A 19,597-nucleotide genomic window follows, 5' to 3' on the forward strand; every position below is an offset into this window, starting at 1 on the left:
AGAAGGAGAAGCTGCTGCTGCTTTGGCAAATTCCTATGTTAGGGACAGTTTCCTAAACTAGGTGGGAAGGAGAAAGGGGACAAAGAGAAAGGGGTGAGTTTAGAGGACAAGAAACCCCCTGGCTTAGATTCTCCTCCTCGCTCCATGGAGCTTTCCCCATGAAAAGACCTTCCCCCCCCCCAGGTTATACTGTTTTCTGACACTACTGCAACCTCTTGAGGTTCTTACCCCCAAGGATCCTTAGAGACCTTGTAGAAATAATGTCCTAATTTGGGGAAAGGTAAAGGGCAGAGAAGCCCTTCTCAGGGTGTTAGTGAACCGAGCTGTCTACTTGCTACTTGAAAAACCCAGTGACTGAGGGACAAGTACTGGGGCAAAGAAAAATACTTATTTAGAAAGCCAAGGAAACAAAGAGGCTAATGCCAACAAAAGCTGTCAGCTGTGTGGGAGGGCTTTATAGAGAAGAGAGCAGAGCAGCGAGCAAGAAAGCGCTAACAGCTTGAGGACATTTTTAAAACAACAACCTGAAGGCTGGTGATTTTATGGTGACATCCCAGTGGCCCTAATTTGTTTCATTATTCTTAATTTTGATGTCTTCTGCCTTGGAAGGGAAGAGAAGTAACAAGTTCAAGTCAAATCAACCTTGTTCTGGAGAAAATAGTTCTTAATACAGAATTGAGAAGAAATGTCTGACTGAGAGATTAGGGTAGCAAAGGTCCTCAAGCTGCTGCTGTGACTGGAGCTGGCTCCGGTTTCCCCTCCGTGTCCCAGTCCTTGTGTTCTCTGTGAAGTGAATTCAGAGCGTGGTGCACAAAACAGAGTTTAATGCTTAATGATAAGGGATGAGGGTAAGCAACAGCCAAACAGCCATTGTAGAGGAAAAAAAAAAAACTTAAAAAAATTTTTTTACAATTTTTTCATTTTATATCCCGATTGTAGCCCACTCCATCATCTTCCAGTCTCACCCCCACCCCAGTTTTCTTCCCCTAGTCCACTGAAAGGGGGAGTCCTCCTCCTCTGCCATCTGACCCTAGCTTATCAAAATTGCCTGGATCCTCTTCCTCTGTGGCCTGCAAGGCTGAATCACCAGGGGCAAGTGATCAAAGAGCAGGCAACCTAGTCCGTGAAAGAGGCAGCCCCTGCTCCCCTTAGAGTGAGTCCTTTATAACATCATTGTTATTGCTTTTGTTTGTTTCTTCTGCATCAAGCTTAGGTTCTAAAAATCGGTTACATTGGAAATCCAAGGGAGTAATACTGGTTGCAACATTGCTCTAAAGGCAGGTTAAGCCAACAGGTTGAGTACACAGCAGGGTAAAAGTCTTAAGTGACCGCAAGGTGAACTATAACTCTGGCTATGAGGTCCTGCAAAAGCTCCAGTCTCTTGGAATGTAAGAGCTATTTCCAGAATATTGTATCACCATAGGGAGCAGGGAACAGAAGCATTCATGCTGATTCCCAAACTCAGCTATCTCCAGCTTTCTGAGGAAACTTCAAGCCCACGTGTATTTTAGCAGATTTTATTTTACTTCGTAATTTAATTTGAGTCGATTTTATCTGGAAGCCGGCAAGCCCTATGGGTTGTCCTACCATCTTTACCCTCAGGTCTGCAGACAAATCATCTCACCGCCTGGCCTAGGACTCCCTCCTGAGTGCTGCCATGAAAGCAGTGAGAACCTCAAGGTGATTTTAAGTTTATTAATATTATATTACTATATTATCATTGTCTATTACTAATAATCAATAGTAGCTCTTTTGCCCATTGCTTTTTTATGGTGAGAGGGAGGAAAGGGAGACAGGCCTGATAGGATCTCTCTGGCCCTCTTCCCATCCCGGCCATGTTGAATAAATCTTGTTCTACTTCTTACCCGCCACCCTCTCAGCCCCTTTCCTACTCCATGCCCCGCCCCGCCCCACCCCTGTACTCCATGTTTGTTTGTTTGTTTTTAGTTTTGCATGTGTTTATGTATTGCCTCATTATGCATTTATTTTTCTGAGAGAGGGGCTCCCTATGTATTCTTTTTTTCCTTTTACTTATTTTTTTATTTATTACAATATATTCACTTTGTATCCCAGCTGTAGCACCCTCCCTCATCCCTCCCAATCTCACCCTCCCTTCCTCTTCTCCTCCCATGTCTCTCTCCCAGTCCACTGATAGGGGAGGTCCTCCTCCCCTTCCATCTGACCCTAGCCTATCAGGTCTCATCAGGATTGGCTGCTTTATCTTCCTCTGTGGCTGCTCCCCCTCAGGGGGAGGTGATCAAAAAGCCAGCCACTGAGTTCATGTCAGAAACAGCTCCTGTTCCCCTTACTAGGGAACCATCTTGGACACTGAGCTGCCATGGGCTACATCTGTGCAGGGGTTCTAGGTTATATCCATGAATTATCCTTCGTTGGTGTTTCAGTCTCAGAAAAGACCCCTAGGCTTTTCAGAGGTCTTAGAAAAGACCTCTGTGGTAGGCTCCTATCCTCTTCCCTGTTTTCTCCCTCTTCCAATGTCCATCCCATTTGATTTTCTGAATGAGGATTGAGCATCTTACCCAGGGTTCTCCCTCTTCTTTAGCTTCCTTAGGTGTACAGATTTTAGTAGGTTTATCCTATATTATATGTCCAATATCCACTTATAAGTGAGTATACACCATGTGTGTCTTTCTGCTTCTGGGATACCTCACTCAGGATGATCTTTTCTAGTTCCATCCATTTGCATGCAAATTTCATGATTTCCTTGTTTTTAATTGCTCTAGGCATTGGCCAGCAGTCCGAAACCTAATTAGTTGTTGCCTAAGATGAACACGAGGTGGCAAGAGTTCCCCTCAACTCCAGTGGAAGCGTGACTGAGCACAGCAAGCCCTGTTGTTTCCTTCATGCATCTCCTTCTCTTTTGGATTCCCTAGTTTTTCTTTACACGGAGTACTTTCTGTGGTTTGTCTGCAAGCCTGGTCTACAGAGTGAACCTCGGTCTCAAAAAAACAAACAAACAAACAAACATAATAAGAATGGTAAAATGTAAACACCATCATAATATCTGATATTTAAAAACATCACTGACCTTGAAGGAAAGGGTGTTCCTCCATCATGATTGGTTTATTTTCATTCTGGAAGAAGCACACCCTGTGCTCTCCAGTGTTTTGTTCTCACACTTACCTACACACACTTATATCTTTGTTATTTATTTACAGGAGAGGGAGAGGGTCTTTATCATCAAGGCCATCTTTCCTGCCCTAAACTGTTATTATTGCTTAATAGCACCTAGAAAATGGCTTAGCGGTATGATATTTGGCTTAACTAAATCCTTTTCAAGAATACAGGTAATATGCCATTTTGGTATCTACCAATGAAGAGTGTCATATGGTCATGTCCTTAATGCTGGTGCCTAGACCTCCATTGCTCTTGTCTGTTGCACTGTTCAGATCTTTACTGCTGCTAAAAGGAAATTACTGTGCAGCCCAAAAGTGTTTCAAGAAGTGGAAAACTGGCCAGTATTTCATAATAGACTATGATGTGAAGATTCCATAACAAACACATTTAATTTTTTAAAAAAATTTTTTGAGACAGGGTCTCACCATGTAGACCACTGGCCTTGAACCTGCCTCTGCCTCCCTAGTGCTGGGATTACAGGCATGCAACACTATACCTGGCATGCATTTGATTTTAAACTCAGGAAAATCCTTTAGCTTAAAGAAATAAAAATACACACAGAATCACACACTTTTACATACACTCATACACTTTAAGTTACAGAGATGAAGTTTATTTTGGTCGGCAGTGCTGACGAAAACGGCAGTTGTTTGCATTTGTAACAGAGCTCAGCACTCTTAATTTCACCTACTGAGTCTGGCAGTTCTCTCGGTCTCCTGCGCTCCGCTAAATCACCACACCCTAAGCGGGTACGTCTAAGGTTCTAGGTCCATGGGTCCACCTCATCGCCATTCAAATACAGACCACCAGCTCCTCACAAGTCTGTCTTCACTGTGAAGCCCAGAGCTTGCTGTGTAGATCAGGATGGCCTCACATTCACTCTAGGGTCCTAGAACCGTTGTTACTTACTGCCAGCCCATTGGGGTACAAGCTTGAGTGAGCCAACCATTAAGTTTACCTCTTTCTGGGTCTACATCAAGGGTGCTCAAGGGTGCGGAGAGGATGCTAGGGGCCGGGCCTCCCATGCCTCCCCACCCTTCCCCTCCCCCTCCCTCATCCCACCGCAGCTCCCCACCCCCACCCCCGCCTTCCACCGCCCCACCTCCAGAAAGCGCTGTAATTTTTTTTTTCCTTTTCTGCAAGTGCCCTCCATTCCAGAATGACCCCAGCACTGTGGGTGCCAGGGGTCCAGCGTGCTGGTGCCCTCACATCACATACACACCTGCCTCCCACACACACGCCAGTTCACACACACACAGGTCAGGCTGACCTGCGAAGACAGAGAGGAAAGAGGCTTGCTATGTGCTTGAACATGGGTATTCAGGCAGCTACTTAGCACTGGGTAAATCCATTCCCTCGCTTAACAGGAGTCGCTGTTGGCCCCTCTATGCCTGGCCCTCACCCCCGAAGCACCTGATGCTTTCTTTAAGCCCCTCCTCCAGGTCTACTTGCGGCTCCCTGCAGTGGCCACATACTAGACCCTGAATTCAGGTCCCATTAAAATTAAAGGGACCTTCTAAAACCAAGAAGTCTGAGAAGAGAGTTTGATGGGGACTAAAGGAAGCAAAAGAACAAAACCGAATGCTCAGGTGGTTTGCTACATTGAAGCAAGATTTCAGGATGTACAAGAGGTGGCCCTCCTCTGTGTGTGTGTTGTGCATATATCGGTATGTGTATGCGCACACGGTGTGTGTTCATATGGGTATATGTATGATATGTGTATACATACATGTGTATGTAGTGTGTATGTGTGTGCATGTATGTGGGTTGTGTGTGCATATGTATGTGGAGGTTGTATGTGTATAGGATGCAAGTGTGTGGTGTGTGTATATGTATGTGTGTGTGTGTGGAGCACACATGTGTCTGTGTGTATGGCTTTCCAGGTTCTCCAGGTGGAGAGACAGAGAGAAAAGGCTTCTGCCCTCTTGAGCTTCCAGGCTACACTGGGAACAGAGGGTGGGCATGTCCATGAAAGCCTAGCCAGTAGCACAGCTGTCGCTATGACGCTTCAGAGAGGGTCTGCTCCAACGCCATGCTGCACAGCTTCTCATGCCTCCAGCTTTGTGGTCATCGGACTCGGCAGGAAGTAGCTGCCCTTACACTGGTTCTTGCTGAGAACTTTGACTTGCACTTTCTCCCATCACCCAGACCACGTCCGTGTTCTCCCATCATGACTCATCCATTCCTAAAGAAGCCGTAAGTGTTACGCTTGGCTTTTGCAGATAAGGATTGCTGTCTCCTCTGTTGGAAGAAAATCGCTGGTTCTCTTGTCCCTTCCTGACCAGCTGGTAAGTGGCTCTCTCTCCTGGGATCTTCATTAGGGCTGGAAGAGGCACTGAGGCAGCGCTGGAGAGCTTGGGCCAGGGTCACATGTGTTGACTGCACCTGTGTTTATATCAGCAGCGTTTCTATATTGACAGCAAACACCTGGAGGGGAAGCAAGCCTGCCAGATAAATCCTTAAGGTGTCACAATACCGGACATGAAATCTCATAATTGCTCTCGGAAATGAGCGGTTATCTCCCTCCAATCAAATAAGAGATACTGTTCTCTCTCCCATACTTGAGTAAAACTGTGGGACTCACGGTAATTCCTCTGGTTCTGGTAATTTGCTGCTTGGTTGGAGGAAGGTATGAAGGTTTGTTTTTCTTCCCTGTAAGGGGGGTGGGGTGGGCAGTGAGCAATGGGCAGGGCCTGGTGCCAACAGATGAATGCCATTTCGTAACTATCACGATCATGTCTGCTCAACCGAATGCACCCCCGTTGCCCCTTCCAACCAGGAAGCCCTCCTGCCCACCCTCTTTAATCCTGGCATACACCAAAGCTAAATCCTTCTTGGTATAGCTACTTATGAACCATCTGTGCCTAGAGATGTAGAGCCTGTGCCCATACTGAAGGGCAGAGTTAAGCCAAGAGTCCAGAGCTGGTCTGGGACACTGAAACACTTACAAAGGGGCCAAGTAGAGGCGGGCTTGGCACCTGGGTCATCCATGTTGATCAAAATATTCACTAAAGAGAAAGCCACAGTCGGGAATGACTTCTATATACCATACTTAAAGTCTGTGGGGTCCTACTAAGATAGCTCCCACCTTCCAGCCGTTCCCTCAGGAAAGGGACAATGTAAGTCTATTCCTTGCAGCTCTTGTCAGACAAGGATGCCCAGGCCTCAGGCTGGCCCTTAGCTGCCTGGAGGAAAAGACATCTTATCAGCCCCAAGTCCTCTACACCCTAGAGATAAGCATGCTTTCTAAGAAGCCCTTTCCAGGAAGAGACATGTGCTTTCCACAAAGCTCTAGCTGCAGCGTCAGGTCTACGTTATGGTCACAATCCTGACCTCAGTGGTGAGGACTGGGCTCAGGCCACTCCCTGAGCTGTGACCAGGAAACAGGCTTCCAGCTTGGCTCTGGCTGAATCAAATATCCATGCTTGACCTTATTGTGGTGATGGGGAGACTGAAGGGGCTAATTGGCTGGGGTCGAGTTGTTTGCCCATTCTTGAACCTATCACTGGGGCTGGAAGACAGGCAACCCTGAGTGGTTAATCGTGTGTCACAAGTCATCCCCAGAGCTTGCGGGGCACTGGAATCTCAGACCCAGAAGGTTTGATGGGGATTTGTCCTGACTTGGGGGGAGGATGTTCCCTAGAAGAAGAGATGGAACAGACCAAATGGCCTTTCATCTGATCTAAAACAGATGCCCCAACCTTGTTTTTAGACCGTTGCCTCTGCTCCTCCATAACAGCCAAGGACACAGCCCTCTCTTCTTTCAAAATTGCTCCCAAGCTCTATCAGCCTGGGGGCAGCTGCGGAATGGAAGGCCAGACGGCTAGGGCTGGGGAACATCTCTAAGAGCATGCTTCAGTCAAACCTCAAGCATCCCCTGGCCAGGGAAAGCTCAGAGAAGCTTTAGAAAGAGTCCTGGTCCCACTCCCAAATGAGTGCTTTGCTCTTCAGAGGAGGAGCAGTGGTCACAGGAAGGATGTCGTCCCGATTTTCATGTCAACTTGACACAAGCTGGAGTCCTCTGAAAGGAGGGAGCCTCAGTTGAGAAAACGTCTCCGTGAGGTCAGGCTGTAGGCAGAGGTGTAGGCATTTTCCCAACTGGCGGCCGATATGGGAGGGTTCAGCCTATTGTCTGTACGACTGGGCTGGTGGTTCTGGGTGCTATAAGGAAGCAGGCTGAGGAAGCCACGAGGAGCGAGCCAGCAGGCAGCACCCCTCCACCGCCTCAGCATCACTTCTGGTTTCTGCCCAGTTTGAGCTCCTCCCTCGGCTTCCTTCAATGAACTGTGATTCAGGATACGGAAACCAAATATGCCCTGTCTTCCCTAAGCTGCTTTTGATCATGATCATTTTCATCACAGCAGTAGTAACCCTAAGACAGGGTGAGCTGTTTGACAGAACAAAACAGCCCCTGGCTAGCGCTCCATCTCCTGGCCTTGGGGAAGGCTGCTCACTTTCTGTGCCTGTTTGGCTAGGAAATGCACACTTTTCATAATTTGAAGCATCTGAAGACTGGGTTTGCCTCACTTGGGAGTAGAAAAACAGGAGGAGGTGACAAAGGAAGAGGAGGAGGAAAAACACAACTATTTATTCCTTTTCAATTAATTATAAGCAAGTTGTAACTTTTTCTAAGCCTCCCTAAGCAGAGAGAATAAGTTTCAATTTCCTTATAAACTGCTTTTTCAGAAGTGGTGTGGGCTGCTGGCAACCTTCAGTAACTAGCCCAGGTCCTACACCCAGTGCCAACAGATTCATCTACAAGATGCTCCCACACCTAAGGCTCAGGAAACACTGCAAAAGAGGGAGTGAAGATCAGGGAATATGTTTTGTGACTGTGTCTCCTAGGAATGTCATAAACCTCACTAATGTGAGTTCCCACCACGAGCTTAACGACGACACGGACAGACATGTCAAAGTAGATGGGGAAAGCCTACAAGGCCTCAGCTCTACACGAAGAGCCACAGAAGCTAAGGAATGCTGAGAAGCAGGAGAGACGGTCTTCTCCAGAGAAGAGCACACCAGCTGGTTATCCAACACCACATGGTCAGCCCTGAAAACACCCAGACGAATAACATTGTGCAGACTGAGCAGGTTATACGTGATATTCATGAAATAGCAATTCATGGCAAAAGAAGCCATGATCTGAAAGAGAGCAGGGAGGGGCATATCGGAGCATGTAGAGGGAGGAAAGGGGAGGGGAAAACTGGAAAAGGAAAAAGGAAAAGAATTATTGGGGTGGTTTTCCTGTTAACTGCTTCAGAACAACAGGACACCTGACAAAAACCACTTAGGGAAGTAAGGAGCCTAATTGGTCTGAGGCTAGAATCCAGCATGGTGGGGAAGTCTTGGTGGCAGGAAAGCAAGGCAGCTGGTCACATTGCATCCGCAGGGAGGGAGCAGAGAGTGGTCAATCAGGCCATCTTCTAAAAGATAAAACAAAACGAAAAACAAACCCCATGACTTGCTTGTTTCCTTCCTTCCTCCATCCCTTCTTCCCTTCTTCTCTTCCTACATCCCTTCCTTCTTTCCTTCCTTCCTTCCTTCCTTCCTTTCTTTCTTTCTTTCTTTCTTTCTTTCTTTCTTTCTTTCTTTCTTTCTTTCTTTCTTTCTTTCCTTCTTTCAAGTTTTGTGTATGGGTCCTTTGCCTCCATGCATGTCTGTGTACCGTGTGCATGCCTGATGCACTCAGAGGCTGGGAGAGGGCATCAGATCCCCTGAGACTGGAGTTACAGATAGTTATTAACCACCATGTAGGAGCTGAGAATCAAACCCAGGTCGTCTGGAAGAGCACCCAGTGCTCTTAACTTCTGAGCCATCTCTCCAGCCTCTTTCTTTCTTTCTTCCTTTCTTCTTTTCTTCCTTTCTTCCTTTCTTTCTTTCTGTTGGAGCACATGAATAGTGGCACCCTATTTGGGTAAATCTTCTCATTTTAGTTAACTCAGTCTAGATAACCCCTCATTCAAAGCTTGCCTTCTTCATGTTTACAAATTCTGTCACTATTAGCTGCCACAGCTTCGCAGTTCTGATGTAAGCAACTGGGAGAGCGAAGCAAGGCTAAGGCTGTGGGGATGTCATGCCAGGGGAAGGTCAGGAGTTTCCTTTCATAGACTGAGCCACCTCAGCATTCGGCTGGGGAAACCTGATAGACCTGCACTTGAAGGTTTCTGGGAGAGAAGGCATCCAGATCTGGAGCTCACCCAGAAGGCTTGGGCTTGGGGATGGAAAACCAAGAGTTAGCCTTGGGCTAAGGGAAGCTCTCTCACCCAGCAGGGAGATGCAGTTGTATCAGTGACAAGGACCAGAGACCAAGTGCAGGACATGGGCTGCTCCGCATCTGGGAGACGAGGTGGCTACAGCTGTGAGACCTGTCGGGGAAGTCGATGATGCACAGCAGGGTCAGGTTGAGGGTCCAGCGGAACTTTCCAGCCCTGTGCTCTGTTAGGTGCTTCAAGCACACTTGAAAAGAAGAAAGTAAATAAAGCTCAAGGAATGTCCGCTTTCGTTCTGGTGTTGTCATCCCTCCCTTCTTGCTGGGCCAGTACCAAGAGCTGTCGTCTCTAGGAAAGGAAACGGGAGGCTGGCTCTTGTATTTGCAGGTCCAGTGCTCTCCTTACGCCTCGGCAGAGCCGCCCCTTGGAGGGCTGACCTGTCCCCTCGGTGTTTGGACTTGGGAATTTTTGAGTCCCCTTGGTTGCCACCTGACAGCGTGGCTAGCCTCTGGGACTTCTCTTTTGCACAGAAAGTCTTTGCTGAGTTTCCCAGGACCAGCGTAACTTCTCGTCTGAAATCACTTTTTTCCTTCCATCCTCCCTGGATGGGAGGAGGGAGGAAATGGCAGCGTCTTTGGCAGTGCAGCTAGGTGCCACCCAGGGAACTCAGGGGCTTAGCCAGTGCCGTCTCGGCATCCCTACCTCGCCGATGAACTTCCACCAGGTGGAGCTGTGACGGAGACCCGGGAGGGCCCTTCTCTACAGTCCCACAGTCCGCATTAACTCTGGCTGTTTTCCAATGGGCCCCAGTGGTTTGGGGGTGGAACCTTTGTGTATTACTCAGCGGATGAAGGGGCTAACTCAGCCCCATTTGCGCTTCAGGGGGCTTCTGCAGCCCTCTCAGAGACAGAGAGAGGTAGCAGCCCAACCCTCATCTTTGGAAGACAAAGGTTTGGTCATCTGGCCAGGAAATGGAAAGAGGCTCAGACTAGTGTCAACCCACAGGCCAAGAGAATCTTGCCATGGACATCTTCAAGACAGATGGGTTTCTCAACTGTCTCTCTGGGGACCTTAATCACTAGCTTTGGCACTTGTGTGAAATCCTCCTGCCCTCTCCCCCCCCCCCCCCATTTGGATGAGACCTAATTTTTTCTAGCCTCTTCTCTGGGGGTGAGGGAGAGTTGGTGGATACGGAACCAAAGCTGCTTGGCGTGTGTTTATCAGGGGTCTCTTATGAGTGAGGCCGCCTTCTGCAGTTGGCAGCTGCACGTGAAACGGACAGGTGGAGCTCCTCACCACATGGGAGCTTACCCTTGGGGGTGAAGGAGAGATCAACAGTGAACAATAAGAAAATGCCAAAAGGAAGTAAGCGACAGCAGCTGGAGTTCAGGGAGCTGCTGGGGGCTATCTCCTAACGCATACTGCCGCAGCTCAGAGTCCTGTGCGTCAGAAGAGAACACATGATTACTGTCTCCGGAGATGTCTGGCTATCTGGAATTTTGTTGTAAAATGATCACTTCTGCATCACCAGGGAACTAAACAGTCTGCCTTTGTGTCTTTCTATTACTATTCTGATCTCCCTCAAGAATCACATTTCTTGTCTTGGGCTGAGGACCGGATCTCATGTAGCTTAGGCTACACACAGTGTAGCCAAGGATGACCCTGAGTTTCTGATCTTCCTTCCTCTATCTCCCAAGTGCTGGGATTACAGGTGTGCACCCCGTAACCTGGTTTAATGTGGTGCTGTCAATCGAACCCAGGGCTCTGTGCTTGATAACAAACCTAACCTGAGCCATGTCCCCAGCCTGAGGGTCGTACTTCAGAGACCTGTAGGACAGTTGGCAAAGCCCGACCCTGGACTCAAGGTCACCTGGAAACAGTACCTCTTCTAATATGGGTTCATCTAGTGGACAAGTATCCTGTCTCCTAGGTGTCCCATTTAAATTTTCTGATTACCTCACTATCCTAGAATCTGTGTGTTGTAAATGATGCCAGCCAAGCCTATGTGCTGAGACAATGAGAAAAGGCTTTCTCTGGAGTCAGTGGATTGGAGGGAGGTCCTTCTCTCATGAAAAAATCCGGGTTTTTTTTTTGTTTGTTTGTTTGTTTTTATGTTTTGGTTTGGTTTGGTTTGGATTTTGGGTTTGGGTTTTGTTTTGGTTTTTTGTTTTGTTTTGTTGTGTTGTGTTGTGTTTTTGGTTTTCTGAGACTGAATTTCTCTGTGTAGCCTTGGCTGCCATGGACTCACTTTGGAATCCGGGCTGGCCTCAAACTCACAGAGATCTGCCTGCCTCTGCCTCCTAGAGTCCTGGAATTACAGATGTGTGCCACTGCACCAGGCATAAAGGAATCTTAAGGCAGGAGCTGGTAAGATGTCTCAGAGTATAAAGGCATTGTTCCCAAGCCTAATGACCTGAGTTCCATCCCCAGACGCCACTACGGAAGAAGAGAATCAATTCTCCGAAATTGCTGTTTACCTTCACATTCGTCCGTCCCCACACACAACTTGAACACGAGCACAAGCATGTACACACAAATAACGGTACTTTTTAAAGACTGCATAGACCAGGGCAATTAGCAAGTGATCAATTGCCATGTTCTCTATCATAACTTCCACAAGTGAGTCATACAGTCAGCACTGAGGCTGAAGAGTTTAAGTTAGCCTGAATATAACTCAATTTTGAAATAAAGATCTTGACTAAGACTGAATTCAGGTACCAGGAACTATCACAGAATGTACACCTGGCAGAAAACAAAGTTAACTCTCCTAGCAACAGCCTCCAGGAAATAATACAGAATAAAAGCTTCATAGAAAATAGAGACAATCTCCCTGGCAATAATCAATGGGAATCAGTTGAAAATCGGGTGGGAAAAGTCTCCCCAGTGTTTCAGATATGGTTTAGAAAAATAGCCATTGTGATTCTATGCCTTAGCCATTGTGATTGTGTGCCTCAGAAAAGGTCACCCCGCCCTGCTAAACTTCACCCAATTCTGTAGACTTGTGCCCCCCTGCTTGCTGCCATGGAAACTGTCATGAGTGCTTAATTATGCCGGAGGACTTTAACGGAGACGCCACAAAGGGCAGCAAGGTATTGATAAAAGCCAACTCCAGAATGATTTTTGAATGCTGCTTTAACCACACTAATCACACAGATATCCAAGAGTTGCATAGCACATTATACATCCTATGGGGAATCCAACCTGGCCAATACAACCTGGCCACAGGTACGGGCTCGGACACTTTGCCTCTGGCTTCGGGTGTCTTCTAGGTCCCGGAACTTCGCAGTTCCAGCCGGACCTCAGACACGTCTTCTGATGACTTGATGGGCCTCAGAGCTTCTCTGCTCCAGCCAGGACTCGGATGCAAAGGAAGCTGCGGTTTCTCGGAGCCGCCTTCCAGGGCTGGTCTGATAAGGTGGTCCTCTCAGAGCCAGTTTGTTAAGGTGGTCTGGGCTTTTCAAGCAGCCGTTCGGGAATTGGCTGGTTGGTGGCAGTCTCGGCGTGCTCACCAAAGAGTCTGGCCTGCCGCACCTGAGTGGGCTCTGGCTCCACTTTTTATACATTTTTCAGGGCATAGCTTTACCTTATCATTCTTTCACACACACGCACACGTCAGCTGCCTTAAGAGCGTTCTTAGTTGCTATTACTACAAACATCTTCTTCTCTATCCGTGACAGCTCTGCCGCCTTACAAGCTCTCAGTGTCTCAGGGGCGATGCCCAGTCACTGTCACCAAAAACGTCTCTTAACTTTGCTCCTGACAGCTTTGCTGTCTTGCAGGCTCATTACAGAAACCCTCTGCTCACAGACTTTCCCTTTAAAAATCCTGTTCACTCAGAGCTTGAGGTCCCACTTCTCTACTGCTGCGTCAGTGAGACTTGGGCCCCGAGTTTGATCACTCTCATAATAAAGCTCTCTTGCTATTGCATCGAGTCGTCTCCTGGTGGTCTCTGAGGGTCCCGTGAACCTGGCATTACAAGGCTGATTTTGAAATCCACACATACACGCTTGCACAGGCTAGATGACGTTCCAGAGAAGCACGTCCCTGGTCCCTGTGTCCTGGGCCCAGCTGCATCCCACTCAGTCCGTAGTCTAGCTGTCAGCTGGCCCTTGTCCCAGGAACTGAGAAAGAAAAGTTTTGCCTGAGATCATCTCATCTGAGCTTCTCTTTACTCAGAACCCAGAGTGACAGGGACAGGCAAAGGCTCTTGTGTAAAGGCAAAGGTCTGTAGAGAGAATTCTTTGGTTTCTTTTTTGCTTTTTAAAGGACAGAAATTTCACAGGAATGTTTTTGTTTTAATCCCAGGTACAAGGACATGAGGCTGCTTCACAGCAGGTGACTCTGATTTGCCTCTGGCCATTTGCAACTCAGAAAAGAGACGTGTGGGGCAGGCAGGAGATGGCACGGGCAGAGCCCCTCTGCTGTAGAACTCTGACCCTGGGACTTCTCACCTCCTGCTGGGAGATCAGGGGCTCTTTCTGTTGAGCACCAGCTTTAGGACATGACTCACAGGCTAAAGTTCAAAGGTCATTATTGGGTCATTCCTGGTAGTTTTGGTCTATCCCCTAGGATGGATCGGGTCTGTTATTCCTCCACTGAGCCCATCCCATACCCTGTCCCAAGATGGCACAGTGAATTCCTGACCTAGGCCTGGGTAGGCTGTTCAAACGAGGAACATGTAACAGGCAGGCACATGTTTAGCAGTAGGGCAGATCCATCTGACCCAGGGCTTCTGGGAGTATCCTTCATGCATGCTATCTGGGGAGCAGAAAGGAAGCCAGGTTGGGGCCCGCCCACCTGCAAGGTGGTACAGGTTGTCGTCTGGGACTTGACAGGAAACGGATATTCATTTGAAGTGGAATGTGGTTCAGGTTCAGGACAGGGCAGTTCACAAAGCACAGGTAAGGAGAGAAAAGATCTGATGTAGTTTTCCCGCACTGTTACCACATCCTGACCTGCTGGGAAGAAGAACAGGATTGACACCTGAGGCAGGCCAGTGAGCGATGGGCGTTCAAAAGAAGGTCTGGATGTGATTAGGGAAACTCCTTCACCTTCACACCTTCCTTCCCTTCTGCTGTATAGGAAGTCCATCAACAGATGAAGGAATAGGCAGAACACAGCATATACGTACAACAGTGTATTTAACTCCACCAAGTTCTGACACATGTTACAACACGGATGAAGAACACTGTGCCAAAGGAAAAAAAATAAAATAAGCCATATATACTGTATGAGTTCATTTATATGGAAGTCCGAGATACTGAAAGGTAATTTAAAAAGTAATTCTGTGTGTGTGTGTGTGTGTGTGTGATGTGTTGTGTATACATGCTCACATACATCTGTGGCCAGAGTATATGTAGAGGCTGGAGGACAGTCTGTGGGATTCAGTTCATGACTTTCACTGTGTGGGTCCCAAGGACTGAACTGAACTTGCCAGAATTGGAGGCAGGTGGCCTTACCTGTTTAGCCATCTTGTCAGGCCAGGACAGACAAACTTACATAACCCAGACTGGAGCTCTCTGGGAGCTGGAATACACAGTGAGCATTTGATGTACACGGCTTCTGTTTAGGATGATGAAAAGCTTCAGGAAAAGACGCTTGCAAGCGTGAGCTCCCTACCACTGAACTGCACGCTTAGAAATGTCACGTTTATGAGAATGGGGCTGGGATGAGCCTCCAGTCTGTCCAAGTCTGGAGCCTGTAGTCTTTCCTCCACTACATAGTCCACTTAGAACCTAACCACCAACAAAACTGACCCCTGAACCAGCTCCCCCGGCATAGCCAGGATTGACAGTGTACAGATTCACTCTAAGGAGAAAGTCCACTTTTCCAGGACCTCACTTTTCTTGGAAGACTTCTCAGAGCACAGATGTCAGAAGTGAAAAGATGGAGGGTGGGACCTCCTCACTGCCTAGCCAACCCCCTCACCTTCAGCCATGCTCAGGCCTTGCCTCAGCGTGGAGCCACCTGTGTCTGATGAAGGCCACTTTCCCTGGGGACCAAGAGGCTGCCCACATTGGCTACTCACAGTCCTAATTATCCAGCTGTGTTGAGCTAAGTTCCTCGGCCGAGGCCTGTGACTTGGAGGCAGGCTGGACACTTAGACAACCTAGAGCCCTTGGACAAAGTTGGATCAGACACCAGCTGACTGATGACACAGTGTTTTCTGCCTCTGCTCACTCTTGGCCTAACAGAATCCTTACCTGTCCTCAGGGCCACCAGCTGGAAGGTGCGGGAGGTCCCCACTCAGAGTCCATTACCAGACTGCCTGCACTGTGATGGAAATGTGGGGCTCATTCAGGTTGTAGTTAGTTCCAAACCCAGAGTCAGGGTGCTTCCTATGCATCACCCGCCAAACCCCACCCACGGGCCTGGGGCACAGACATGACATCGAAGGGGGTGAATTACGTGCATCTTAGGAGACCGATTCTCCTCTTCATCACCACTGCCTGTGTATTCAAGTCTTTGTTGGAGAAAAAGCCAACGACATGTAGACGCAAAGTGGTGGTTTCGGTTGCTCAAACACCCAAGACTCCCAGAACTCAGACTCTGGGCCTTTGAGATCTTCCTAGAGCAAAGAGGAAGATGGCAGGTTGGGCACAACATCCTAAAGGCTTGGAGGCTGCTGAGGCATGAGCCAGGCCCTGGATTGGCCGCTGGAAAGAGCCTGCGAGACTGAGGGTGAAAAGTTTGTGTTAGAGGCAAGGGCAAGTCCAGGTGTTGTGAGGCCTAAAGCTTAATGGAGGTGGGAAGTATCCTCTTTAAGAAAATGAGTAGCAGCCGGGCATGGTAGTGCCCACTTTAGCACTCTGGAGGCTGAAGCAGTAGGAATATGATTAGTGTGGAGTCAGCCTGAGCTATATGCAGCAAGATCCTGCCTCTTGGGGCTAGAGAGATGGCTCAGCTCTTACTAGCACTTGCTGCTCTTGTGGAGGACCCAAGTTTGCTTCCCAGCGCCAGCATGATGGCTCACTACCTAACTCCAGTTCCAGGGAGATCCAGTGCCCTCTTGTGACCCCCAAGGATACCAAGCATGTGCCTGGTACACACATATACACACTGGCAAAACATTCATACACATAAAATTAAAAGGGACGGAAGGAAGGAACAAAAAGAGCACTTTATGGATGTTAGGGAGATGATGGTTCATTTAAGAGCTCAGGCCTTGCAGCCCACCTGCTGGGCTGACCTCGGGGACCCTGAATAAGAAGAGGGGTGATCCTGCCACCAGCCACCAAATATCAGCCTTCTACCCAGTGCAGAGGACACTTTGCTTGTGAGCTAGACCGATTTATTTCTCACCAGCGACCCAGAAACAAAAATCTTCCTTTCTCCTTTGATCTGTTCTTGTCTGGGGTTTGTGGGTTGTGTCTCCTTCCTGGCCACAGACCAAGAGGAACTGCCCCAGACGGATTTGAGGGCCAGGCAGCAGCAGCTCTAACACTCAGCTCTGAGATTTTGATTTAAAAGGATGGTGGGAGGATGGTGCGTTTTATTCCTGTCAGCCAGGCCTTAAATCAGCCCCTGAGCAAGGAAATGCTCTCTGCGGGCTACCGTCCACTGACTTTCCCTCTGTCTTCTGTTCATGGTTGGGGAGCATGTCTAACTCTGAGCCGGGAGTCGAGTCTAGAACAAGCCCTCATGTTCCCCACCTGGAACCTGGTGTTCCTGCCCTCCCCACCCAGTCTCCAGGTCCCAGCAAGTGTCAGGGCGTTTATTACAGCCAGTCACTCAAAAGTTTATTAGAAAGCCGAGGACAGGAACGTCCCATATCATGAAATGAAACCACAGAGACACAGCAGGTCCTGGGCTGGGGACTGCCTGAGCCCAAGAAACGTCTCTGAAGTGCAGCTCTGACCTCTCCAGCCTTCAGCCGCAAGTGCCTGAAACTTACCCCAACTTTCCGTCTAGTTCTGACTAAGAAAGCTGACCCAGTTTGTCACTGAGGCAGAGGTAGAGCAGATGACTCCATAAAGACAGAGCTAGTGTCTAAACAGGAAATTCTTTTAAAAAAAGATGTGGAGTCAGGCATGTCAAACAGGACTTTGTGGTTGCTAGGCAAGCATTCTCCACAATAAGCAAACACATATGTGCATACACACTTATTCAACAAGCATATTGAGAAATTCCTGTTTGCTGAGTCCCATCTATTCATCTTAGAGGCAGAGTGGAGAGACTGCAGGTTTGGGATGGAAGTGGCCCCGCACTCAAGTGTCACATCCACCACTTCCTGAATATTTGGTCTCTTATAGAAAACTCCATTTTGGGAGACAGAAATGAAACACCAAGCTGCTTTCTCCCAACTCTCCAAGGCTCACCATACTACGCATCTATGGCCTAGAATCCATGAACCCCACATCACAGCATCCTTCCATAGAGCAGCAGAAGTATAAATGGATAGAAGAACCCACACAGAAGGCCTTGGCTTAGGGCCAACAACTGTCAGGCCAGCCCTTCTCCCTAACTCTCGTAGCCATACTCAGTCCTGGCTTCTGCTGGGTACCCGATTGCCTGCCGCTCCTGCCCCCAATCCTAATGTCCGGTGAAATCCCCTCATGAAGGGTCAAGGGGAAGCCAGGATATTGTCATGGGAGTGTCCATCCCTTGTTTTTCTCTCCAAGGAGAAATGAGGGTCCCCAAGAAACAGCTGCCATCATCCTGGTCCAACAGGGCAAGGAAGTCCTTTTGTTTAGAAGAAAGGGAAACCCTGGGGATCCCCCTCTTCCAGAACCTTGCCTCTGGTGCTCCACTTTTCCTAAGAGCTGACTCTGCATATTGGGAAATTGCAAAGCGTTGACATGGGGAATGTCAGCTGCCCACATATGAAAATATACACATCATTAGGACCTAAGTGCTTGCATCTGGAGATAAAGCAGATGCGTCCCGGGCTGACCTTTTGTCCACTGGCAGAACCACTGCTTCGCTTACAGTGCTCAGCTCCTGCGGGGGGGGCGCTTCCGAATGTTGAAGCAAAACACATGTTGGCCATTAGCTTCTGTGCCTATGTGAGCGTCTGTTTGTGTGAGCATGTGCATTTTCGTGCACACGCTGCACGTGACAGCACCATAGAAGCAGCATTCGTCTAAACGTTATGATCAACTGCGCTTCCTTTCTCAGCCCCCCTGGGTCAGCTAGCAGGGCTTTCTCTTCAAGACCAAAGTCACATTCATGCATGCCACCTAGGAAGAGGTTTGATATCCTTGGTACCATACCGCTGCTAAAGGATGGGACTCTCTGGCTAATTTGCCAGGGTTTAAAACTCATTTTTTTTAATCTATTTATTTTTATTTTATGTGTGTTCGTGTTTGACTGCATGTATGTCAGATCCCTTGGAACAGGAGTTACGGACAGTTGTGAGTTGCTATATGGGCGCTGGGAATTGAACTCTGGTCCCTTAGAAATGCTGTCAATGCTCTTAACCGCTGTGTCATCTCTCCAGCACTAAAAATGTTTAAATCTCAGGTGTGTGACCTTGAGCAAGTCACCTAACTTCTGAGCTATTTCTACATCTGTAAATTAAAGACAGCAACAGGGAAACTTGCCTCGAGAGGGTTAGAGAAGATCAGCTCTGGACAGCGCCTCCGTCTTACATGCAGTAAGGTGTTCATTACATAGCAGCCAGGAGGAAGGCCATTAGGTGGAAGGCCATTAGCTTCTCAGAGTTTGTGGGGGGGGGGGGGTTTCGTGGGGGAAGGGGGAAGTGAGTCTTGAAGCCTCTCTTGGATCATGGATACCACAATGGATGAGAGAGGTTCTGTCCATGGGAACAAGCAAAGGCCCAGTAGCTGGAAGTCCTGAGCCCACCCAGAAAACGGCCAGGGCATTCCAAGAAAAGCCAGAAACAGGAAGCAGATCTTGAAGGGTAATCAAGGAACAGCTCCCAAAAGGTTCATATCTTGGTCTTGAAGGCAGCAAGAATTGTGGGGTATATGAAAACTCCTTGGGGGATATGATGTCAAGTCCAAGGTTAAATGGTTGGTAGGAATTGACGAGAGGCCTTCTGAGAGAGAATTCTAAGGCTGGGTGCTGGCGACTCACACCTTTAATCCCAGCACTTAGGAGGCAGAGGCAGGCAGAGCTCTGTGAGTTCAAGGCCAGAGCAGCCTACATAGAGAGTTCCAGGACAGCCTAGGCTACACAGTGAAACCTTAGCTGGACATATAAAATGCAGACAAGCTGGTTTTGAATGGAGTTCATGATGTCAAAGCTGTTTCTTTCCCGTGGAACTGGACCAAAGCTCATGAGGCTCAGGT

At 48.3% G+C, this 19,597-nt stretch overlaps 1 long non-coding RNA gene across 2 annotated transcripts in view; it reads left to right on the forward strand.

Moving 5' to 3' along the window:
• The window catches only part of LOC132653170 (uncharacterized), a 19,259-nt gene extending 9,630 nt beyond the window's left edge, over positions 1 to 9,629 (forward strand). Inside the window, exons 4-7 of one of the 2 annotated variants that reach the window (XR_009590914.1) lie at positions 1,603 to 1,680; positions 5,358 to 5,423; positions 7,981 to 8,178; positions 9,403 to 9,629. This is a non-coding gene — a long non-coding RNA (uncharacterized LOC132653170). Of the gene's footprint in view, positions 1 to 1,602; positions 1,681 to 5,357; positions 5,424 to 7,980 lie in introns of both variants that reach the window. The other variant, XR_009590915.1, reaches the window with a different exon arrangement.
• Positions 9,630 to 19,597: the final 9,968 nt, after the last annotated feature.

This window comes from Meriones unguiculatus, chromosome 1, assembly GCF_030254825.1.
Source record: "Meriones unguiculatus strain TT.TT164.6M chromosome 1, Bangor_MerUng_6.1, whole genome shotgun sequence".
Taxonomy (NCBI): Eukaryota; Metazoa; Chordata; class Mammalia; order Rodentia; family Muridae; genus Meriones; species Meriones unguiculatus.